The 25,071-nt window shown below is 37.3% G+C and overlaps 1 long non-coding RNA gene across 1 annotated transcript; it reads left to right on the plus strand.

Annotated features, from left to right (window-relative positions):
- Window positions 1-245: 245 nt before the first annotated feature.
- On the plus strand, window positions 246-20,529 carry LOC138709208 (uncharacterized). The gene is made up of 3 exons (XR_011334877.1): window positions 246-696; window positions 4,878-5,025; window positions 19,525-20,529. It is a non-coding gene; the product is annotated as an uncharacterized lncRNA (long non-coding RNA).
- Window positions 20,530-25,071: the final 4,542 nt, after the last annotated feature.

Below are 25,071 nucleotides of genomic sequence, written 5' to 3' on the forward strand. Positions count from 1 at the left end.
AATATAAACTGCACAAAAATTAACAAAGCCATGTAATTTTAACTACTCGGAAATTATAACTTTTATATTTTATTCGCAAAAACAGCAGCGCAAGGGCCCCACGGACCCTGATTACCCGGATGAGGGCTAATCAATATATCGTAAGCGGCAGTGTTGGCACACCAAAGGTCAAACTGATTATACATGTGAGCCGAGACTATAAGAACCTTGACTCATATTTCGAAGCTCACACAACGACAGTCCATCGTGCTATACACTTAAATCTATGCTAATCTCTTTGAAGGAAGTTCATCATGTTGAAGCAACTTGGACTTCTCTTTAAGGAGAGAACATATCCCAAATTATTACTATATTCTTAATTACACCACAGAGAAGATATTTTGATGGCAGTGACTGGATTGGCAGAAACAAGTCCTGAATAATGCAGATTATTGAAATTTCAATTTTGAAAATTCTCTTCGAGAGACAGAAGATTCGGAGGTACATCAGAAACTTTATTTCGGCACGAGTGCAGTTCTTCTAAAATCAACTACTGGAAGTCGTAGCTCTACAACAACGTCTGACGGAGGGAATATCGAACCCTGGTTTAACAATGTGAATGTCCCTACCATCTCCGTGACAAGGCACTGAGATGAAAGCTGTTGGTCTTCTTATTTCTTCGCAGAACTTCAAGATCTACACGACGTTTACAATAAGGTGGGTCGTAAGGTATCGTCTGTAGGCTATATTGTGAGTCAATGGATCAATTCTTTCCCAATTCAGTTAAGACAGTTAAAAAGGTACAAGACGTCCTTGCAAAGTGACAGATCTCAAGAAGAGTCGCCAAATCCACCTGATTATACTTTATACGTCGTAAAACAAATTAGTTTCATTATTAACTTATATTACAATTTACTTTTTTAGATTAATTTATTTACCTATAATGTATAATTCAAATATCAACAGAAATTAAATTAAGATTTTTATGTACTTTGTAAAGCGTCCATATTTAACATTTAATACAGAAGAATCTAGTTTTGTGAAAATAAGCACACATTCAAAGTAATCTGACCTCACTAATGATTAAGGTTTTAAAACAGCATTTTCAACAATTAAATAAGGAAATTCTGAATGTACTGTAAACCTTACAGCAAACTGAAAAAGTTAATTTGGCAAACGAAGAAAGAGTCATATTTACTTCGGTACATTATAATATATATATATATATATATATATATATATATATATATATATATATATAATTTGGCAAAGCTTTACATTTAAACTGTATCTTAATCTCAGGCTTCATAATGCCTGCAATCCATCTGTAAGACACGTGGTTTCTGAACTTCACAGGTGCACTGAGAATTAACACGTAACAAAGAACATACAATCACATATTCAAAGGAATATTATTCTTCCATAAAAAATCTAAAATTTGAAGTTTTTTCGTAAGATGTTACACTATTTTGTAGATATACCCTACTGAATTCGTTAATAAATTCGGGTAAAGTTTTGTTGTGATTTGCAGCATATAATAAATAAAGCCCATGGCAAGCCACAAAACACTAAAATAATGAGAACTCTGTGGTAACTCCAGGTCAAAATCAAGCCGCAGATTCGTATTCGGATTCGTTGCTTTATGTATATTACGCGTATTTAGCTGTTGATAAAGCTATAACCAAATACCTCTTGTAAGTTATGAACATCTTCTTAGTCTGTGGCTAATTCTATCAATATTCCCACATGTCTTGCACTGTGGAGTTGGAACAATGAGATACATGTATTTTCTTTCTTCCGTCATAATTATGCCATTAATTAGCGCATATGTCTCCCATTTTCAATTTTATGGTATATGCCCTATTTTAAAATATGACCAAATCTTCTTCCATTTGTTATTAGGAAATTTACATTGTACATTTGGTAAAAACCTCACTTGGTCTTGTAAATAGCTGTAGATCAGTTTAGTTGTTATTTGTTCTGGTGAAATATTTCTGTCTTCCTAAACTTTCTTAGCGTCAATGGTGAGTTTTTTCAAAGACCTTGTAATACTGGATGCATGCAATGAAAAACCATAGATATGAACACTAAAGTGTCTATACCGTGATAAGCGCGTAATATATGTTTTATAAATAGAGTATCACATTTAGATTTTACATTATCCGTAAACCTCCTTCCTTGATCGACAATCTGCATTGAGGTCGGGTGATACGAAATACGAAACCTTTCCATAAATAAAATCTTTTTTTTTTTTTTTTTTTTTTTTTTTTTTTTTTTTTTTTTTTTTTTTTTTTTTTTTTTTTTGAGGTGTATGTTTGGATATCGGAAGAACTTGGCAAGGTGCCATATTTTGGATAAGATAAACGTGTTTATATCCCGCACTTTTTTAATAACATTCAAATTTGGACTAAAGTGTCATTGGATTCCATATCTCATTTTGTTAACAATATCCTTCCAATTGTCCAAACCTTTGGAGTAACGGTTAGCGCGTCTGGCCGTGAAACCAGTTGGCCCGGGTTCGATTCCCGGTAGGAGCAAGTTACCTGGTTGAGGTTTTTTTCCGGGGTTTTCCCTCAACACTACATGAGCAGATGCTGGGTAACTTTCGGTGCTGGACCCCGGACTCATTTCACCGGCATTATCACCTTCACCTCATTCAGACGCTAAATAACCTGAGATGTTGATAAAGCGTCGTAAAAATAACCTACTCCTTCAATAACGTCGTGATATTCTAAAATTTTAATTTTATTAAAATTAGTAAATCTACATTGTTGCTATCGTTTGTCCTTTTGGAGCTAGGGCCATAAAAGTAATTTTCGTATAATTAATGACAGAGTTTGACGCACTTCCGAATACTTGTAGAACTTCTTGAATACGAGTTGGATCTGTTGTTTCTTTGCATAAAATAATCACGTCGTCGGCATAGGCATAAACCGGGGGTATAGGGTATATGAGGGCGATCTCAGTTAAGCTAACAAGTCTAAGGATCACTCATCTCGTGATTATGTGCTTTCCTATCTTATCGTAAAGGAAACAAGCTTCCTTCCTTCGTAGGCGCTGTATCACCAATATCCCAGAGTCTTATGTCTAGATTGAATACAATTCCAATTTATACGACATTACACAGTTATTACACAATTATCACAATTAATAGTATACTTAACCTTACATACTCGGTTATTCTTTGTAGTGATTACCGTGTACTTATTACAAAGATACGTCATAACATTATCACGAAATCATAGGTAAGCATGAACATATGCAATGTAATTGTAAAAGGAAATGTATACAGTAGAAAATAAGGATAAAATAATTATCTTTTCATACAACTGGACCGGACGAAGCAATTAAAACATAAAAAACTAATATTATTACGATGTACCGAAGTAGATATGATATTTCCATGCAGAAATTCTGCGTCATAATATGATGAAGGATGGATGGAGCGGAGAAAAATTCTCTCCGGCACCGGGATTTGAACCTGGGTCTTCAGCCCTACGTGTTGACCCTCTATCCACTGAGCCACAACGAATTCCCATTCCGATACCGGATCGAATCTTCTCAGTCTTCTCATATGTACTTCGGTACACCGTAGTAATATACGATATGTAAAAATAATCACCTAGTGATTTAAAACGGCGCTCATTCCGTCGGACCCCGCCTACTCAGTCACTCGTAATGAGTGGACCTCTGCACGTTAATGTATTGGATATTGTGCCACTGTCACATCTGTGACGTAGTGCATGAGGGTTGGCCACTAGAGGGAACATAAGAGATGGTGGGCTTAAACTGAGAAGATTCAGTCCGGCATCGGAATGGGAATCCGTAGTGGCTCAGTGGATAGAGCGTCAGCACTTATAACTAAAGACTCAGTTTCAAATCCCGGTGCCGGAGAATTTTCTCCGCTCCCCCATCCTTCATCATAAGAAACTAAATTCAAATAAAAGTTCCGGTACTAAAATGTGATGAAACAATGAATGAGTCAAAGGGTACTCCATGGAAGTTATGTTATTGCTTTGGAAATCGCAAAATCATTGAAGTCCTGTAAGCCTAATGAAGGACAGTTTATTAAAACATGTACCGAATATTCTGATGTTTTTAGCAGTATGAAATTGTTCACACGGACAATACAAAGGCGGATAAGGGATATTGAAACACTAGCTGAACGAGAAATAAAATAAAAGATACATAAACAGTGGCCTAATCTCTCGCTTTAGGTGGAAACACAGATATTGATAAAGAAAAATTGGTAATGTTTACTCGCGGAGTTACGAAGAACTCTTAACTCGATGTCATTGCACTTAAAGGAAATACAACAGCAGAGGAGTTATTCCAAGCATGAAGAAAATATATAGAAGAAATGAATCTGAACACAAAGCAATATTTTACCTGTAGTAACATACGGGACTCGAAATACGACTTTCGAAAAGTCTACTAGGTGGAGTAACGTGTTATTAAGAGAGCTGGAAATAAGTGAGGACATAAAAGGTTGTCATTGTATAGCACACCAGACTGGCTTAGATTTATTTAAAAATAATGCTCTCCATAGAAAATTTGTGTAGTCCTATCAGAGGTCGTCTGCCGCTACCATACATAGCTGCTATGTTTGGCTCTATATTTCGAAACACTTGTTTTTTGAACGAAAACTTGTAATATCTAAACAATGATCCTGATTAGCAGACGAAAATTTACGAGTTGTATTAAGAATAGCAATTTGTAACGTATTTTCCTAGGCTGTTGTAGCATAATAAAAATAAAGGTGAAATAAAATATAATCTGTCCGTCTATAAATTAATATTGTGTAATCTACGTCAGATGCTTGTGTTGAGAGTCCGGCACTGTGATCCGAACGGAGTGCTCTATACTCCTCGTTTGATATTACATCTTCTGTATTGCAGCTTGCGTTCAGTGATACCATCGTGAGTACAAATTTTCCGACGGCTGGTCTACAACCTGGACTGTCTTCGGCTGTAGAGCAGTGCTTTTTCCTGGTTCCCTTGTGATGAAGTTTGTGAAAAAACTATCTCTCGGAACGTGTTAAAGTGGGTAAGTAAAGCACCGAAGTCCTTTATACAACCAAGGGCTGCCAACACTAAGTTCAATGATCAATCTGAAGTACAAGATGATAGAACAGAATGAAGATAAAATGAATATAATAACAAGTGTTCAGAATACTCCGTCTATGACTATAGTGTATGTCTTCTGCTCCAGCTACCATGATTATCCTTTTATATCTTCAGCTTGCTGGGTATATATAGCCCAAAACTAGCGATTGCTTTCGTCATTGCACACCAGAAAGGTAACCAGAACATTCTAGTGTTTCCGGTCATCATGTGATGTTGGATTGGACTATGACATGTAAACGAATTATGACTGATGTTCGTTCGTTTTCTGCTATCACAGATACACACAAGCATGAATCTGCTACCGTAGACTCGAGTTTGTAATAATTTTAACCATAATAGTAATCATTATAATACTAATAACAATGTGATGAAGTTTGTAGGAGTACCTTCTCTTGGAGTGTGTTGTAGGGGAGTAAGTAAAAGTAAATAACCAAGGCTGCCAATACTAAGTTTATTAATTAATCTGAAGTTACAAGTTGATGATACATAGTGATGAAATGAAAATGAATCCTAACTACAGTAGTGTCTGCCTGTCGTTAGTCACAACGTCATTTTATGCCCTCGCATAAGTGACGCCATCGTGACCTTTGGAATCTGTCTAGTGAGTAACGCTCATGATAGCGTCTAGAAGCCATGCCAAGCATAATGACTGGCTTAGGACTCTGACCGATAATCCTTAAGAATTTCTTCTATTATTAACACATACATTCATGATTCAACCTGCCGCTGTAGGCTAGTTTCCTATCTTGTACAAAAGATAAGGGTGAGACATACTTATTACACTTACGACATTAATAATATCACTCTTAGCATTAGTCGTAATCATAATAATCGTAATCATAATAGTAATGTCCCTAACGTGAGTGGATAATTATCACAACAATAATCTCTCTCCAGTAAGTGGTTACACTTATCACACTTGCTTACATGGTCTTGACTATTGAATTTTGTAAAAACAGTATAATATTACAATTTTTTTTTTTGCGATATGTCGTTTTCCTTGGCATCTGTTAACACATTGTAGCCGATGCTAAATCTACTTCAAGTTTTATTCTTAGCTATTTTCTGTCTTGATCGGTCGTGTACGATTAGTTGCGCACTGGAATCATCTCATTTCCAGATTTTAATACAGACATTACCTTATCATGCTTTAAGTCCTACCACAAAATGTTCTATAAAATTCCCCAATCAAGCTAAGTTCTCCTTCAGTGCAATTTAAATATAACCCTGGAAACTCTTCTTAATTCCATTTCCATAGCATCAATGCGAGATCCTCACTGTACTATAGTTTCAGTTCGTCCATGAGTTAAGTTTGCAGCTTAACAAGTCTTGTAGATTGCGAACTTGAAGCTAACGGTTCCGTAGGTTCAATTCGCACTTAGTGATATCTAAATTCAATCGAAATGAGAAGCCAATTTAATGTTACTTTGTTTATTTGAATCCTGAACAGCCGGTTATAATATGTACAATCCCCTTAGACTGATCTACATGTCAGCTAAGTAATTACTCAGGGTTTGAACCCAAGACTTGAGACGTGAAGTCTGCTGGTCAGTTATTGTAACTTCGACGACAGCTAAGCGAAAAAGAGTGAGTGGTTGGAAACACTCAGTTTCATTGAATTCTTCCAGGATTGGGTCACGTGTCAATTCTGATGTCAAGCTTACATAGAGGGGATCATGACATTGTATATTGATAGTCATAAGCCCTTGATAGTGTGTCATCCTACATGAGTCCAGCTAGTGTAAACTGTGACTTGTATCCTCGAGAGGCGATAAGAAGGATGACTTAAAGTCATGAGTCATTTTCTTAGTGATAATTCCCAGACTATTTGACTGGCTACATTGTGAAGCAATATGAACCAGACTGATTCTTACCCGTCTATTACAATTATAGTAATATTAATTATTGAAACCCTAGGTTTTGGGCCACTAGGGCTCGTAGCTCGACCACTAGGGGGTCGAGTTACATAACTCATATATTGTGTAGTATTCCAACTTTCGGAATTCCGAATAGATTTCTTCCAATTATGCCTTTACTATATCCCATGTTGCGCGTTCTGTATTTATAGGAATTTATCTTTAGTCTCTCAAGTGATTTTAGATTCAAGACGTGATAGGAAATGCTACTTATTTTCCGGAGCTACTATTTATTTATTTATTTAATTTGGCGGAGTTAAAGCCATCAGGTCTTCTCTACCACACAATGTCCCTAGCTGACTCTGCAACTACATAAAATTCGCCTAAGGCTATTTGAATTCCAACATAGGCCCTGGCAACTAATTTTATAAAACGTGACACATAAATAAATTAATTATTTACGTCATCACCACTATCATCGCCTTCCATAATAGAATTTAACTAACATTTCGAAAAATAGCAGGGTGAATGAAGACCTCGAAGTACGGTGATCCAACGACGGCCTGGTTTGGCTTCCAGCAGGGTAGATTTAATCTCGCGTTTGTTGCTATCCGCTCACACTACGGGCACTCACTCGAGCTGCAATTCTGATCCCTAGGATAGCAACTCGTTCCCGGATCCCTGATGATACTACATAGTTCTCGGATTGTTGATTATAGCACCCCCTTCTCGAATCGCTGATGATACCAATTCGTCCCCGGATCGCTGATGATACCACCGCATTCTGGGATCGCTGATGATATCACCTCGTTCTCCGATCGCTGATGATATCACCTCGTTCTCCGATCGCTGATGATAGCAACTCGTTTCCGGATTCTTCATCATAACACCTCGGATCGCTGATCATAGTACCTCGTTCTCAGATCCCTGAAAGTCTCTCCGTCTCGGATTGCTAATGTAGCAACTCGTTCTCTGATGGTAGCACCTCTTCGTCGGATCGCTGATTATAGAACCCCCGTCCTGGTTCCCTGATGATAGCAGCTCGTTATGGGAGCGCTGATGATACCAACTCTACATTGGATCGTTGATGATATCACCAAATTTTCCAATTGCTGATGATAGCACGTTGTTGCCGGGTCACTGAAGACAGCACCTCGTTGTCGGAAAGTTGATGATAGCAACTCGTTCTCAGTTCGCAGATGATAGCATTTTGTTCTCGGGTCGCTGTTGATAGCAACTCCTCGGATCGCTGATGATAGAATCTCGTTCTCCATTCGCTTATGATAACACCTCGTTGTCGAGTCGCTGACGATAGCAGCTCGTTGTTTGATCGCTGATAATAGTACCGCGTTGTCGTATCGCTGATGATAGCACCTCGTTGTCCTATCGCTGATGGTAGCACCTCGTTGTCGTATTGCTGATAATAGCATCTCGTTGTCGTATCGCTGATAATAGCACTTTGTTGTCTGATCCTTCATGATACTGCCTCATTCTTGGATCGCTCGTGATAGCACTCGTTCTCGGATCGCTGACGATAGCAACTCTTTGTCGGATCGCTAATGATGCCACGGCATTCTCGAAACGCTGATGATAGTACCTCTCGGATCAGTGATGATAGCACATCGTCGGATCAACGATGATAGCACCTCGTTCTCAGATCGCTGATAACATCACCTTATCGGATCGCTGATGATAGCACATCTTTTATGAAGCGCTGACAATAGCACCTCTTTCGAATCGCTGATCAGAGAACCTCGTTGTCATTGCTGATGATACTACCTCTTTGTCGGATCGCTGATGATAGCACCTCTTCCTCGGATCGCTGATGATAGCACCTCCTTGCCATCGCTGATGATAGCACCTCTTTTTCGAATTGCTGATGATAGCATCTCGTTGTCATATCGCTGATGATAGCACATCTTTGTCGGATCGCTGATGATAACACCGCTTATTCGGATCGCTGAAGATAACACCTCGTTCTCTGATCGCTGATGATAGCTCCTCGTTCTCGGATCGCTGATGATAGCACCTCGTTTCATATCGCTGATTGTAGCACCTCTTTTCCGAATCGCTGATGATAGCAGCTCGTCATATAGCTGATGATAACACCTCTATGTCGGACAGCAGGTGACAGCACCACTTCCTCAGATCGCTGATGATAGCACGTCCTCCTCGGATCGCTGATGATAGCACCTTGTTCTCCGATCGCTTATGATAGCTCTTCGTTCTCGGATCGCTGATGATAGCACCTCGCTTCATATCGCTGATTATAGCACCTCTTTTTCGAATCGCTGAAGATAGCAGCTCGTCATATCGCTGATGATAGCACCTCTTTGACGGATCGCTGATGATTCTTCCTCGGATTGCTGATGATAGCACGTCTTCCTCGGATCGCTGATGACAGCACTTCGTTATCAGATCTCTGATTATAGGTCCTAGTTCTCGGATCGGTGATGATAGCATCTCTTTGTCGGATCGCTGATGATAGCACCTCTTCCTCGGATCGCTGATGATAGCACTTCGTTATCAGATTTTTTATTATAGGTCCTAGTTCTCGGATCGCTGATGATAGCACCTCGTTGTCATATCTCTGATGATAGCACCTCTTTGTCGGATCGCTGATGATAGCATCTCGTTGTTATATCGCTGATGGTAGCACCTCTTTTCGAATTGCTGATAATAGCACCTCGTTGTCTTATCGCTGATGATAGCACCTCTTTGTCGGATCGCTGATGATAGCACCTCTTCTTCGAATCGCTGATGATAGCACCTCGTTCTCCGATCGCTGATGATAGCTCCTCGTTCTCGGATCGCTGATGATAGCACCCCTTTGTCGGATCGCTGATGATAACACTTCTTCGGATCGCTGATGATAGCATCTCGTTCTCCGATCGCTGATGATAGCACCTCGTTGTCATATCGCTGATAATAGCACCTCTTTTTCGAATTGCTGATGATAGCACCTCGTTTCATATCGCTGATTATAGCACCACTTTTTCGAATCGCTGATGATACCATCTCGTCATATCGCTGACGATAGCCCCTTTTTCTCGGATCGCTGATGATAGCACGTCTTCCTCGGATCGCTGATGATAGCACCTCGTTTTCCCATCGCTTATGATAGCTCCTCGTTCTCGGATCGCTGATGATAGCATCTCTTTGTCGAATCGCTGATGATAGCACATCTTCCTCGGATCGCTGATGATAGCACTTCGTTCTCAGAGCTCTGATGATAGCTCCTCGTTCTCGGATCTCTGATGGTAGCACCTCGTTGTCATATCGCTGATGATAGCAGCTCTTTGTCGGATAGCTGATGATAGCATCTCGTTTCCTATAGCTGATTATAGCACGTATTTGTCGAAACGCTGATGATAGCACCTCGTCATATCGCTGATAAGAGCACCTCTTTGTCGGATCGCTGATGATAGCACCTCTTCCGCGGATCACTGATGATAGCTCCTCGTTCTCGGATCGCTGATAATAGCACCTCGTTATCATATCGCTGATGATAGCATCACTTTGTCGGATCGCTGATGATAGCACCTCTTCCTCGGATCGCTGATGATAGCACTTCGTTCTCAGATCTCTGATGATAGCTCCTCATTCTCGCATCGCTGATGATAGCACCTCGTTGTCATATCGCTGATCATAGCACCTCTGTGTCGTATCGCTGATTATAGCACCTCGTTTTATATCGCTGATGATAACACCTCTTTGTCGGATCGCTGATGATAGCACCTCTTCTTCGAATCGCTGATAATAGCTCCTCGTTCTAGGATCGCTGATGATAGCACCTCGTCCTATGATCTCTGATGATAGCTCCTTTGTCTCGAATCGCTGATGATAGCTCCTCCTTCTCGTATCGCTGATGATAGCACCTCTTCTTCGGATCGCTAATTATAGCACCTCGTTCTCCGATCTCAGATGATAGCTCCTCTCTCTCGAATCGCTGATGATAGCTCCTCGTTCTCGGATCGCTCATGATAGCATGTTTCTCGAACCGCTGATGATAGCAGCTCGTTGTCATATCGCTATTTATAGCACCTCTTTTCCGGATCGCTGATAATAGCACCTCTTACTCGGATCGCTGATGATAGCACTTCTTTCTCAGAGCTCTGATGATAGCTCCTTGTTCTTGGATCGCTGATGATAGCACCTCATTCTTGGATCGCTGAAGAAAGCGGATCGCCCATGATAGCAACCCGTTCACTGTCTTAGTTTCACCAGTCTTCTCTAAATGCCTTGCGCCTGATGTTTCCTCCTGAGTTATACTCCTTTATCTCAGCTAGGTCACAACAGAAGTGCGTCTGACTGGTGAAAATACAATATATCTGAGCATTGATAATGCATGTAGCTCTGTTGTTCCCCCTCTGCTCCCTCTATGTAACGTTGTAGCTCGTCGTCTGTCGTTTGTAATGTGATCTACTGTCGTAACAGGCTAATATGTCGGAAGCGTCGTACGGTGGAGGAGCCAAATTTCTGACTCCAATACTTGAGGTTGATAGCGGCGTTTAAGGCCTGAGTCCAATGTAGGTGTTGAAAAGAAGTAAAATTTTGAGTATAAAATATTACAGAGTTACATTTGTATAATCGATGATCAAATGGCGATGACAAAATGTGAAAATAAAATACCCATTTCAACTTACTATGCTGTAATGAAGTTTGTCTCGAACTTCGTCTGGGAGTATGTTAAAGGTAGCAAGTAAAGAACCTGAGTACTTTAAACAACCAAAGTGCTAAACAACCAAAATACTAAGTTTAGTAATAAATAAAGAACTACAAAATGATAGAAAGAAGCAAGGTAAAGGAAGACTGACATTAAGAATTATTACTAAGAATAATATAATTATCTGGTAACAATGCTAATGATTCCTCCAGATCTTATGATAGTTTATACAGTAAAATGTACATCATATAATACATCTTTTCTTACGCCATTGTAATAATGGATGTATGTATACACTGGAAAGGACAGAAAAGTCAGATGTTTTGTACCATCATATAATTCTGAGTGGACTGTGGTATGTAAACTTTTCGTGTATTTCCTAGTTCCTTATCAGAAATACAGATGTAGTCTCAGAACTAGACTGACAAAATTTTCTGGGATGTTCTTTATAAAAAAAAACACAAAACGTAAGTTTTCAGTGTTCTAATTTAAATAGTTCTTTATCTATCAAATAATCACGATCCGTGATTACGAAGTGTGTTGTAAACATACGTATTGGTCATTTGGTTACTACCAGTCAGAGAACAGCTCTCCACATACTGCCTAATTACCCTGAATTAAGTTGAATTTGCATAATTTTATCTATTACGAAATGGAAATAATTTGACCTAAAAGAAACAAAACATCGGGATATCTTTTCTACAAATAACACATTACTTCCTTCCCTCACCATTTGTACATTTCAAAGATTGTCTAACCTTAAGTATTGGGCTTAGGCTTTAACAAATTCATAGAATAATAACTTGAAAAAAGTATTTAAAATGGAAGTGTAAGATTTTAACTGACATAGTTCTTTACTCTATAACTACTACCACAATAATTTACCGATTTATTTTTAGAAAACCTGCAAAAATAAACACTGTTACAATTTTCCACAAATGAGCATACTAGAATCTTCCAGTCAGCTTTCTATTCCCTTGTAACACCTTCCTCGCTCTGAAAATGTTGTGTACATGATTGATTACTTTCAGCGAAATTTTGTTTGATTCCTTGTTTGTTTGCCAACAGCCTCTAGTTTCTCAGACGAGAAAAATAAAATTCTACTAAATTGGTTAGAGTGACTTTTGTCTGTCAGGCTGAGCTGAAATAACATCTCATTCTTCTTGACTTCTAACTAGTTCTGTAAATCCACGAGGTGTGGCATGGGTATTATTGCGACACTTCTCCAAACATCGTTTTCGAAAACATTTTATCATAGGCCTTTAAACACTAAACAAATTTATACGGTATTTACATTAACAACATATGCAGCAACAAAAAAAGGCTGTTACAAAATATTTGTAAAAATCAATTTTCTCTTGATCTTTATTCATCTGTCGAACTTTCCGAACTTTTAAGCTGCTTAATTGTAGATTATCTGTTGATGATAAAATATTTGCCGAAGGTACTTTTACTTTGATATTGTTTACATACGAACAGTAGTCAAAATTAATATTCGTAAATAATCAAGAGTTACATTGCATATAACGTGTCAAATGCAATTTAACTTTCAGAATATGGCTGAAATGTTAAAATACCTGTCCCTGTGAAAACTTCAGTTGTTAATACAACGAAAATTAATTGACTATTTCAATGAAGAGTAGCCTAAACTTAGCCTGTGGATTAATTTTCGTGATTCGGTATTCGCAAGTAGATGGAATTTCATTTGTGGTGGGATGGGGAGTAGCTTCACATTTTCAGTTTGGGTTATAATGTGTAAATAGGTATTTCTTCTTTCCATATTAAAATAAACATGGTTGCTTGAAAACAATGTTGTGACTCATTGTTAGTCATAAACCTATTGTCATAATGTTGTCTTAATGCGTCTGCGAATATGTAATCTTTTACAATGTACACAAACGTGTAGAAGCATTGTCTGTTTCCATTTCTATTAATAATGTCGTAATGTCTCCAACAACGAGCCATCTAACGAGCCTTTTACATTAGACATCAAAACTATAAGTATCAATTTGAAATTTTATTCCAAACAGATACGATCTAAACTCTAATGTATTAACACGCCCATATAGATGCTAATAGCTCATTTTCTGTTGCACTGTGCTGCGTTTTAGCTTCATTTCTATTACAGTATGCTATTGGTTGATCCTTTCCTAATATACTCTGACTTAGAATGGCACTTACTGCATATCCACTAGTATCAGTGATGAAAATTAATCGTTTTGTGAAATCTGGGCTTCCCAGTACTGGAGTGAAGTTCTTTGCTTCTATTCAATGGGAATTAAGTGTAGATCTTGCATAGTTCTTTATTTCGTCCAAGAAAGGTCTGGTCTCAGCTTACATGATTCAGTACTTAACTCAAATAGGTGCCCTTGCTGAGATAAAGACCTGCTTATATATCTTACATTAGTAACTACCTTCCAAAGTCCAAACTGATTGTGATCTGTGTGGTTATAAGGTTCAAACGGTTGGGCGGCCAGAAAGATAAAGTTCGAACCCAAATAGATCGTCAGTAGAGGGTAAATACATATTGGGTTCATCAATGATAAAATTGATACTTTGTACCCCCTAATGGCGACGCTAAGTCGGTTTGGCTTCCTGGACGACTAGGAATGCGAAGGCCCTCCTCCGGTGAGGTTGAAGGATATAACTCTGGTGCTGTGGTTAATTTTTCTTTTACTCTCTAAACTCACGTATTGTTTTCTGTCCATCTCCAATTCGTTCCTTTCTCAATCAAATCTGTTAATGGTTTTACAACTACACTAAATTTATCAATGAATTTGCGATAATAGCTTGCTAAACCCATAAAAAGATTTTACATTTTCTAATTTTCAGCAATTAGGAACTCTATCACTGTCTTTATTTATTTTTTTCTTTTATTCGATCTTACCCATAAATATTGCAGTTCTTCATGTTGTAGGAATTTAGATTTGTCTTGCTTTATCTTTCAACAAAATTAAATTCTCTTCACTTTTCAATTACCCGTTTCAAATTTTCATTACGTTCTTTTAAAGAATGTAGTATTTATCATCCTGAATCGAATTGTGTATTCGAAAAAGTTTTGTATGTTTAGTGAGCAATTCAAGGACTGCCTGGAACCTCATAAGTGACACCAATAAGGTATCACCCATGAGGCAACTAAGCCAGGACATAATGAGTTTAGGGTGATCAGTTCCTTTCGGAAAGAGCTAATTCAGTATGTTACTTGTTAGATAAACAAAATAAAGGACGATGATTAAAAGTAGGTTTTTTTTTTCATATTTCACTTATAATACACCATACAAATGTACATAGTTTACTCCTTATGAAATCGTTATGGGAAGTTTGTTCGATTGCAATGTTTTGAGAAACGACGAATAAAATCCAGGTTGTAACTATGAGAATATTGTTAAACATAAGTTATTAAAAAAAAGAATCAAAGTAGCTTGGAAAATTTCTCTTGGTAACTTCGTAAAAATTAAAACATTAGTATGTAAAAGTGGGAACAAGAGTATAGAAATAATGTAGGCGAAAGAGAAAGTAATTCGACATGAATATAAAAGGAAATTACAGTCTGTATAGAAACGGCCATATCAGCTTGTAAAGTTTAATTATTGTAACTTAACGATAAGAAGGGAAAGAGGTAAGCATGTGACAGACAACACATCGTAACAAGGTAAAGTCCTATGTTACATTTGGAACATTTCAGTGTTTGTATCTATATCTAAATACAAGAGAAATTAGAACTTTATGGGTTACTATAAATAGGCAAATTAATCAATTAACGCAACTTTGTCAAACAATTCAAAATGAAACTTGGTTTTGTTCTTTAAATGAAAGGTATTTCGCAATCAAAGGATAACATGTAGACCATTAAATTTAAGGAATATTATATATAAATTAATCTAAAAGAAATGGTGTTTTCTCCTTTATCGGAAATATTACTAATATTTTCTTCGAAATCGAGAAAAATTGAGCATTCACAAAAGAATAAGATGAAATTTGAAGAGTTCTGAAAGAGGAAATGTTGCGTTTGAATACTTTTTTTAATCAGGTAAGTCAAAATGAGAAAGCACCGTCACCTCATTATAAATTTAACTAATCGGAAAACAAACGTTATGTCTTTAAAATATGTGTTGAAAATTGTCATGTCTGCTAATCATTTTAATGTAATTACTAATTATAAACTATTAAGTATAAAAGTTTGAAACTACTTATTTTCTCGATTAAGAATATTACAACCTCATGTCATTACTTTAGAAAAGATACGAGAATTGATCCAATCGTAACGATTACTAGTGAGGACTACATATTATTTTTTCAGGCAATTAGGCCTAAATTGTTAGAAGAATTCAAACTTGTCATTTACACAAAAATCTTTATTGGTTTAGCCTATGTTTTAAAAATATCACTAATTTGTTGTTTATGTAAAATATATCTTCAACCTTACATGTTTAGGCCTACATATACTGAAACTGGTAATGGTTTGTACAGTCTTACAAACAGACTTTCCCAAACAAATTGGCTAAATGTACTCAGAAAATGTTTCACAATTGAATACAATCAGTGACAAAAAGCAAGCCACTTTAATTTTTACTACAGAGCATACTATATACGCTAGTCTTCAGACTGTAATACATTGCAAGAATGTCAAATAAGATTTCAGAGAAGTGGTACGTTACTACAATGTCCCTTGAGACAACAATCAATATATTTAAAGTTTATATTTTTCAATATGGTAATAAATTGTAATGAATTTATTTAAAGTGGATCGTTTTTGTTGTCACTGATTGTTTATTACTGTATATTTGTCAAGTCAAATGAACTACAAGTTCACTCATTTTACATTAATCGTTATAATTTTACTGTTTTGAAAATTTACTACATATCGAAGTGTTCTCACTGTGAATGGTTATTGTCATTAACGATATATAACGTGTCCCTAAATGATTGCTCCGATTATATTTCAGAGAGTATAAACTATAGGAATGAAGTTAGTCTCAATAGACAGCCGAATCTTGTAGACTATTAAACATGCGACTATCATATGCGGATGCGCTTCCTATTATTGAAAAGTATCACTGCTAGAAAATGGGGCTACCAAACATCATAGACCTTCTGTATCCTGAATTTTGCAGCACATCGTTCTGTTGTAGCTGCAGGAAGAGGAACAATAATTTATTTTTCATTAAAACGGTAAACTGCCTCACTTCCACCGTCATGTGCGTGAGTCCGGGAGATCGGGGCAAGTTCGGCGTTAGGTGCAATTTCGTCATAGCATTTGTTTCGAAGACCTGACCAAATAAGGGCTTGTTCAGAGGGTAGTGTATTGAGAAATCATGGCCGCTTGCTGTGAATAACGTTTGGTTGGTATGGAGAGATAGTTGCAGATCTGACATGTAAATATATTTTTTTAACTCATGGCTTATTGTAATTATGATATTGAATGTCTTAAAGAACCCGTAACGATAACATTGACGATATTAGTGAGTGGCATCATTATTTAGAACGACTAAATCTGTATCAGACTATGAGCTTGGCAAGCTGGTTGCAAACCCCTAGTAAGGGTACTGATTAATAATTTTATTCTTGCCAATTGGGGCAACTTCGGCAGTAAGCTGCCGATCTTGCCCTATGGAAAAGAGGAAGAGGATAGCGTTTCTGTATTGTTTGTTAACTATATAAAATAAGTAATTATAACATTTAAAGTAATTTAAAGCAATTATTTGAAGGTCACTCCAAAAGTAATGTACAATATTTGAAAATTACATTTTTATCCCATAGCTAAACTATTTTCACAGAACGTAGATACATCCTTTAGGAACAAAATGTCACTTTTCCACATAATTCCTGTTTCTTTCAACTGTATTACTCCACATTGGAACAAGGGCCTGTATATCTACGCGATAAAAGTCTGAACCACGACGTTTGAGCCACTCTTTAGCAGTGTGCACAGGGAGTCGTCATGTTCGAAACTTGTTCCGCGAAGAGATTCCTTCAGTTTACCAAAGAGATGATAATCGCATGGTGCCACATCAGGACTGTAAGGCGGATGTTTCAGTGTTGCCCATCCAAGTTTTCTGATCTGGTCTGTGATCTTGTGACTGACATGTGACCGTGCGTCGTCGTGCAATAGCAGAACATCCTGCTTCTCCCGATGTGGTCGAACACGGCTCAGTCGAGCTTGAAGTTTCTTGACATTTGCCACAAACACGTCAGAATTAATGGTGTGGCATGATGTCCACAAGCAAGAGCCTTTCTGAATTGTAAAACACAGTAGCCATAACTTTTTCTGCTGAAGGCGTAGTTCTGAATTTCTTTTTCTTTGGTGAATTAGCATGATGCCACTCCATTGTCTGCCTCTTTGTCTCCGGTTGAAAATGGTGGAGCCATGTTTTATCTCCTTTCACAATTCTTGCAAGAAAGTCATCTCCACCATTCTCATACTTGTTCAAAATTTCCCTGAACACTATTTTTCGGGTTTCTTTATGGGCTTCTGTCAACATCCTCGGAACCCACCTGGCACAAACCTTGGAGTGACAATTCTTTCACTGTTACTCGTTTGTCAGCTATAACCATGTTGTCAAAACGCTGCACATTGTCATCAGCACTTCGTCCAGTGCAGGGTCTACCGCTGAGAGGAGTATCCCGAATATTGGCTTGTCCTCTTTCACCAGATTATCTGCTTGCCCACCGACTAACCGCACTGCTATCGACAGCTGCATCTCCATACACTTTTTTCTACCTCTTGTGAATTTTTCCCACAGTCTCGTTTTCACAGCACAGGAACTCGATAACAGCACGTTGCTTCTGACGAATGTTAAGTACAGCAACCATCTTGAAGGAGTGCTATCATGGACCCACTAACTAGAAATACTTAAATTAAGAATGATTACAAGCGGGAAGGTCGTATCTATGGCCTCCATAAATTGGAAAGGTGTAGAATAAAAAATAAATTTAAAAAATGTTCTGCATTACTTTTTGGAGTGATCCTCGTACATTTTAGTTGCCTATTTATTACCAGTTAAATGGTTCTAAATTACAAGTGGAAAACTGAAAACAAATATGACCAGATAAGCCTGACATCTGCCTGACTTCAATATTCGCTGAAAGTAGATCTTTCAGCACCAGGTGTATAAAATAAAGTCAGGTTTAAAAGAGTGTTTGCCTCAGATATGGCTGAAAATTTTAAGCAGCATGCAATCAATCTGCAGAAAATGTTTTTCGGAAAGTCTAGAGTGGAATTTCGAAGATTAGTCTTCGGATTCGCATAATCCAATCATATAGGGCATCCTTTCAACACAAACCAGAAGATGGCTGGATCTGCCTGACTTGAGGCTGTCATGAAGTAAAAAAACTGTCTAAACAAAGATTAGCCACACATATGATGAGCATATGAACATGTACAGACAAGAAAAATTTATTTGGACACCTCATTTGTGATATGTTCAGATGTTAAATTTAGTCCTATGAGAGTTTGTTATGTTGTAAATTAAATCTGAACTCGGAAATAAGCTATTTTGTTGAGGATACAAATACTGACGAAGTTGCCCCAGACTGCGGGGCAACTTCGGCAAATGTAGCGTTTTTAATTTATTTTTGTTTTTAATTCAATGCTTCACTTTTTTATAAATTCTGATCCATATACATAATATAAATATATCAAGTGTGCTTATCATTAAGATTTTGAAACATAAATTGTATTTTTATTGTACTTATGTGAGTGTTTAGTTTAACGTGCCAAACTTGCCCCGACCTCCCCTACATCAACGAGCATCTCCCTCAACTCTGGATTGGTCTTTGCTCTGTCGAAGACCAAAACTTGATGAAGTGTCCTCCGTACTCGCCTGACCTAGCTCCTTATGATTCTTTTCCTGTGGCGATATGTAAAAGAGAATGTTTATGTTCTTTCTTCGACCAGTAACATGCAGGAGCCACGGTGTAGCATCACGACTGCGGTGCAGACATAGATGGTGACACGCTGTGCAAAGTGTGGGAGAAATAGGAATATCGCCTAGATGTGTGCCGTGTGACCATAGTTACATATATTGAAAATTTGAAAGGGTGTGACACAAATTGGAGAGATTATCTGTCTATTGACACTTATTTTATTGCTGTATTATTGATAGTTACAGAGACAATATATTGTGAAATTGGATCAATCATTTATGGACACGTGTAATCCTTGTACTTAAATTCAACTCATGTAATTTGGATTTCACTAAAAGATAAAAACAGTTGAATGTACATCATTCAACAAGGTGTAGCTAGTACTTTAAATTTAGTTTGTACAAATTCTCAAGAGGCTTGTTATTAAAGGTATAAGTAAAATCTATATTCCTTACACAACATTTTGCATTGTATCTTTTGAATACTTATAAGCAAATTAATAATACAAAAGATGTAATTCTATTATTGTTGCACTCAAGAACAAGAAAAATTTTAAACAACGTAAAATAAAAAGTAATTAAACACCATGTCCCCGGCTGATTTTAATATAACTAGATATATAGTAGAGAAATCGGAACGATTGTAAACGAACAAGTAACAAAAGTTGAAAATTTTCCTAATCTGATGAATCTGATGTTTTTGGTGTTTTCGCATTTTTGTAATGTCAATATTGTTATGAATATCCTATTAGTATGATGTAGTTGTGAAGCATATGGAAAATATATATATTTTATATTATTTTGCAGTGTTCACCTAATATGTCATTCTGCATAACAATGATATTATACAGTTTGTAAACCAAGCAGAAAGAAATATAATCCACCTGGTTTAAAGCTATTTGATACCAAGGCCAACTTCAAAATAATGATTTTGCAGATAATTTGATAATGTGTTTGATATGCAAAAGTAGAATGTAAAGATGATTAGAACGTTAGTGGAAGAAGTGTGGAATAAATAAAATGATCTGAAAAGTAAATATATTGTCTTAATTGCTTCTATATTTTAAGTTTTATCTGTATTAGGAAGGATAAGCTTAGGGGAGGGTCGGGTAGTATCGGACATCGGGTAATATCGGACAGTGAGTTTCTTTCATCTACCACACGATGATAGTACATGATTGACATGGTTACGTTTCTGTGATGTCGCATAGAGAAACGTAACCATGTCATTCAGGTACTACCATATGTTGGTAGATGTCCGATACTACCCGACGTCCGATAGTACCCGAATCTCCCCGAATACTAATGAAGTGTGTTTTCTGAGCAAAGTTTAAGTCATATAAATTATGAGCTACTCTGTTGTAAGTTACGCAGTTTCATATTGCCAATGAAAATAGGATAAGACGCAATGCTGTCACACCATAAGTCAAACTGATTATACATGTGGGCCGAGACCTTACAGCAAGAACCTTGATAATCACTAGGCCCAGGGAAAAATATTTTTATCAGCTTAGTATGCAACATAGCATACCTGCTTTGAGAGGGATGGGGTAAATAATGATAGATAGCGTGACGCTGGCAGTAGTACAGTTTGGTTCATGAGAAATGAAGTAATACATGAAAGTCTCATTATTTGTGCGTCCTTCTGACTAGTTCCCAGTGATTAGCTATGAAGCATACAAATTGCAATTCTAATTTATTCTCATCAAGAGATCTAAATATTTCATTGTACTTGACATACTGATAATAATATTATTTACGTATTGATGCATTGCAATGAACTACCAATATTATTTTCAAACTTCTGAGCGAAAATCCCTTTCTGTTATCTGACAGCAATGTTCTATACATAGAAGTTGTACGTTCCACATCTGCAGATACAACCGGAGCATATTGAAAATACTTCATGTCACTACAGTTTATATTAACACTACTAGAAGAACATTCATTTGACAGAACATCAGCAATTTTACTAAGAGTCTGGTATCCATCATTTGAGTCCAACATTGTTTTCATCTTTGCAGATACACGTTTCCCAACATCATTTTCAACGTGATTCAAGTTACTAACAATATTTGTTACCAAGTGTATTTGAGTCACGAGTTCTGCACCAGATTCTTCTAAAGCTTCAATAGCAGCTGCAAAAACTCAAAATTTGACGTAATATACTTTAGATCATGTTTAATGTCGGTATTATTAAAAAGTTCTTGAGTAACTTGATTTCTGCGGCTTCACTTGAAGGAAATGACTGAATCACGTTCTTTACAGATTCGAAATTGTCACTACAATAAATGCACGCATTTAATCATGATCCCCAACGGGTAATGACGGGACATGGAACAATAGGTACTTGTGAACACTGTTTTTTGAATTGAGGAACACGATGTGGCGCCTTAACAAACCCTTTTTTTGCATTTGCAATAAGTCTGTCTACGTCCGGAAATTGTGCTCTCATTTCTTCTGCCAGTCTATGACATGCATGTGCAAGACATGTAACGTGTATCATATTGGGATAACGTGTTTCAAGAAACTTAGCAGATTTCTTCATATAGCTTGCAGCATCTGTAACATATAGTGACACATTTTCGAATTGCATACATGATGGCCATAGCAACTCCATAGCACTATCAAAAAGTTCACATATGGTGGAATAATTAACCCTCTCTAACACTTCACTCATTAAGAGATAGGATCTACAGCAACATTCCGCACTAAAGGCACTCACAACCACATTTGCAACGTGATGTTCAACGGAGTCCTTGCTTTCATCTATAGAAACCCATATCTTCTCATTTTGTAATTTACACTTCACTTCACGCAGACATTTCTCATATGCATGTTGCACATACTTCTTCCGCAGTGTTGCTTCATTAGGAATTTGTCTTCCAGTGTATTTTACTAAAAAGCCACAGAGTTTCGCGTTTTCTAATTTGTTTAACGGAATATTTGATGCAATAAACGCGTCACACATATCTTCGAAATGTTCAAGTAGTTGTGAAGGAGATTCCTGCTGCACCTTGCTTAAATTCTGTTGTCTGAAACATGCGCGTTTATGCTTATTGCTATTTATATGCTTCTTAACATTGCATGCCATGTCGGCTGCCAATTTCACGTGACACAATTCACAAAACAGTTCATTACCATGGATGGAAAACACATTTTCTCCATATTGACGAAAATATTTCCTTAGCCCTTCTATCTTGCGTACTTTTGGTCTCGGCATTCTGAAGACACGTGTCGATTACTTTTGACTGCGTTGTATTAAGCTACGCTGGGTACTACTACTACCTGCACAGTGATGCGTGCAAGAGTCCTCGGTTCATAAACATTAGCTCTACTACATCGCGCGTTTTCCTGTAAGCAATACTTTCTCCGGGGTCAGATAATCACACAACAGAACATTTTACTGTATATATGATCTACACTACTCCCTTTGAATAAAGTTCATCATACTAAAATAATTGTACTTCTTCTTGCATTCTCTTCGAGTCCAAAATTATTACTATCTTCGTAATTACATTAATTAATAATTTATTGTTTTCATAGATATCCCATTCTGATTTTTCTTGGGACTTAAATACCTCTGAAGGTCATTTTGCCCGAATGATGGCGAGATACGATTGATGAAATTATGAAATTGTTAGTCCCTCATCAGGCGTCTCACCAGGTGCCGGGCTGGGTAATGCTCAGCGTATCGGGAAAATAAAATAGCCGGGGCGGACCAAAATTAGCCAAGGGAAGGGACTCCTGACAGAATACAAAGGGATGGATTGCACTCTACCCCTGAAGAAAGAGCAACCCTTCTAGGTAAGTAAGAAATTCTGCATAAAGCCCTGATGGTACAACAGCTCATAAACTGTGGTAAAACAGTTCTTCTAACGGTAGGTATCTTGAGATCAAGTTCCCTGGACTTCCAGGTTGGAATTCTTTCAGAAGACAGATAACCTTCTAAAGTAAAAGAAACTACAACTCAAAAGGCTAATTTCAAATACACATAATGGTTTAAAAATAAATCACTTTAGAAGAAATTGTCAGAAGATGTTAAAATGAGATTCCATAATGGCTCACCAAAACATGTTGTGAACGCCGGACTTTTAGATCCTAACGAAAGCGCATAAAATGGTACAAATTAGCTTCATCAAATCAGTTTAAAATACAGAGTCTTTCATAAGTAACAATTCTATCGAAAAATCAACTATTTTGGATAATTTTTTAAAATGATGTTCATCCTCGCGAGAAAGAACCATTACCTGTGCCGTACAGCCGATTTGGAAACAAACACTCCCTGCACCCGCCGCCAAAGGAAGCTACTTACCCACGTGTAATGTGCATTTGATGCCACTTAAAATGACCTGGAGTATGGCCTTTTATGCCAAGGACTTAAAATGATTTGGAGCATGGCATTCTATACCCTAAGGATAAAAGCACACGGCAATATCTGTACACATTGTTGTGATAGACTGGAATGATAAAATGTCACATAGCCGCTTAACGTTATTGCAGAAGAGAAAAATTGCTACCTGATTGAACTTGGAAACAGTGTCGCTCAAATTAAGCGTTTATTCCGTAGACGAAGTGTTTCCAGGCAGGTAGATCGGTCGCACAGCCCCAATCCGTTGGCCTCCGTGATCTCCTGATTTGTCTCCCCTGAACTCCTTTTTCTGGGGCTTCATCAAGGATCGTGGCTATGCTACAAGCCATGCGCTATTCCTGAATTTGTGGAACGAATTGAACACATGATACAAATGGTTACATAAAGACTTGATACGCCGCTTACATTTATTCATTCAGTACAACGGAACACATTTTGAAAATTGTACACCAAAATTTGACACCAATTGAACTGTTTTTACATTTATATGTTTTAATAAAGGTTTGAAACAATAACCATTCTTTCGTTTATTAGTCCTGGAGGCGAGGGTAGAGGGTGTTTGTTTCCAAATCGACTGTACGTCACCGGGAAGAGTTCTTTCTCGTGAGGATGAACATTATTTCAAAAAATTATCCAAAATAGTTAATTTTCGATATATTCGTTACTCATGAAAAACCCCATATTTCAATGTTAGATCAAATTGAAAGTAGTGAAATGAATGATGAAAAAACGTCGTTCACAAAATAAAAGAATAAAGACAGTAACAGTATGATGACAAAAATTATACTGAGACAGACCACCACTGAAAGCATAACTTTATGACCCTGTGGGAAAGCGATCTGTGACCATCAAATACAGGATAGAAAGATTCAATTAACCTCGGAACGGGAGAGCAATGAGCTAACCTTGACAGGAAGCAAAAGACAAAAGTATTTTATTTGAAGTTCGCTTCGGTCAAAGCTTTGTTCTCATCCATATAAGACTACGCGATGTATTCGAGAAGAAGCTTGAAGAAAGTTTGGAAGGAAGCATAGCATCAATTACAGAAGACAAGGGAATGAAAAGAACAGTTTTGTGTAAGTAATCTGTATCTAAATAGAACAATCGACAGTTTTCTTTGTAACGAACTTAATCAGTAAAAGTCAATTAGGTCTGTCTAAAACCAAGATCTCCTATGGATCATGAGTAAGACAAGCATAGTAAGACC

This window comes from Periplaneta americana, chromosome 11 (assembly GCF_040183065.1).
Source record: "Periplaneta americana isolate PAMFEO1 chromosome 11, P.americana_PAMFEO1_priV1, whole genome shotgun sequence".
NCBI classification, from domain to species: domain Eukaryota; kingdom Metazoa; phylum Arthropoda; class Insecta; order Blattodea; family Blattidae; genus Periplaneta; species Periplaneta americana.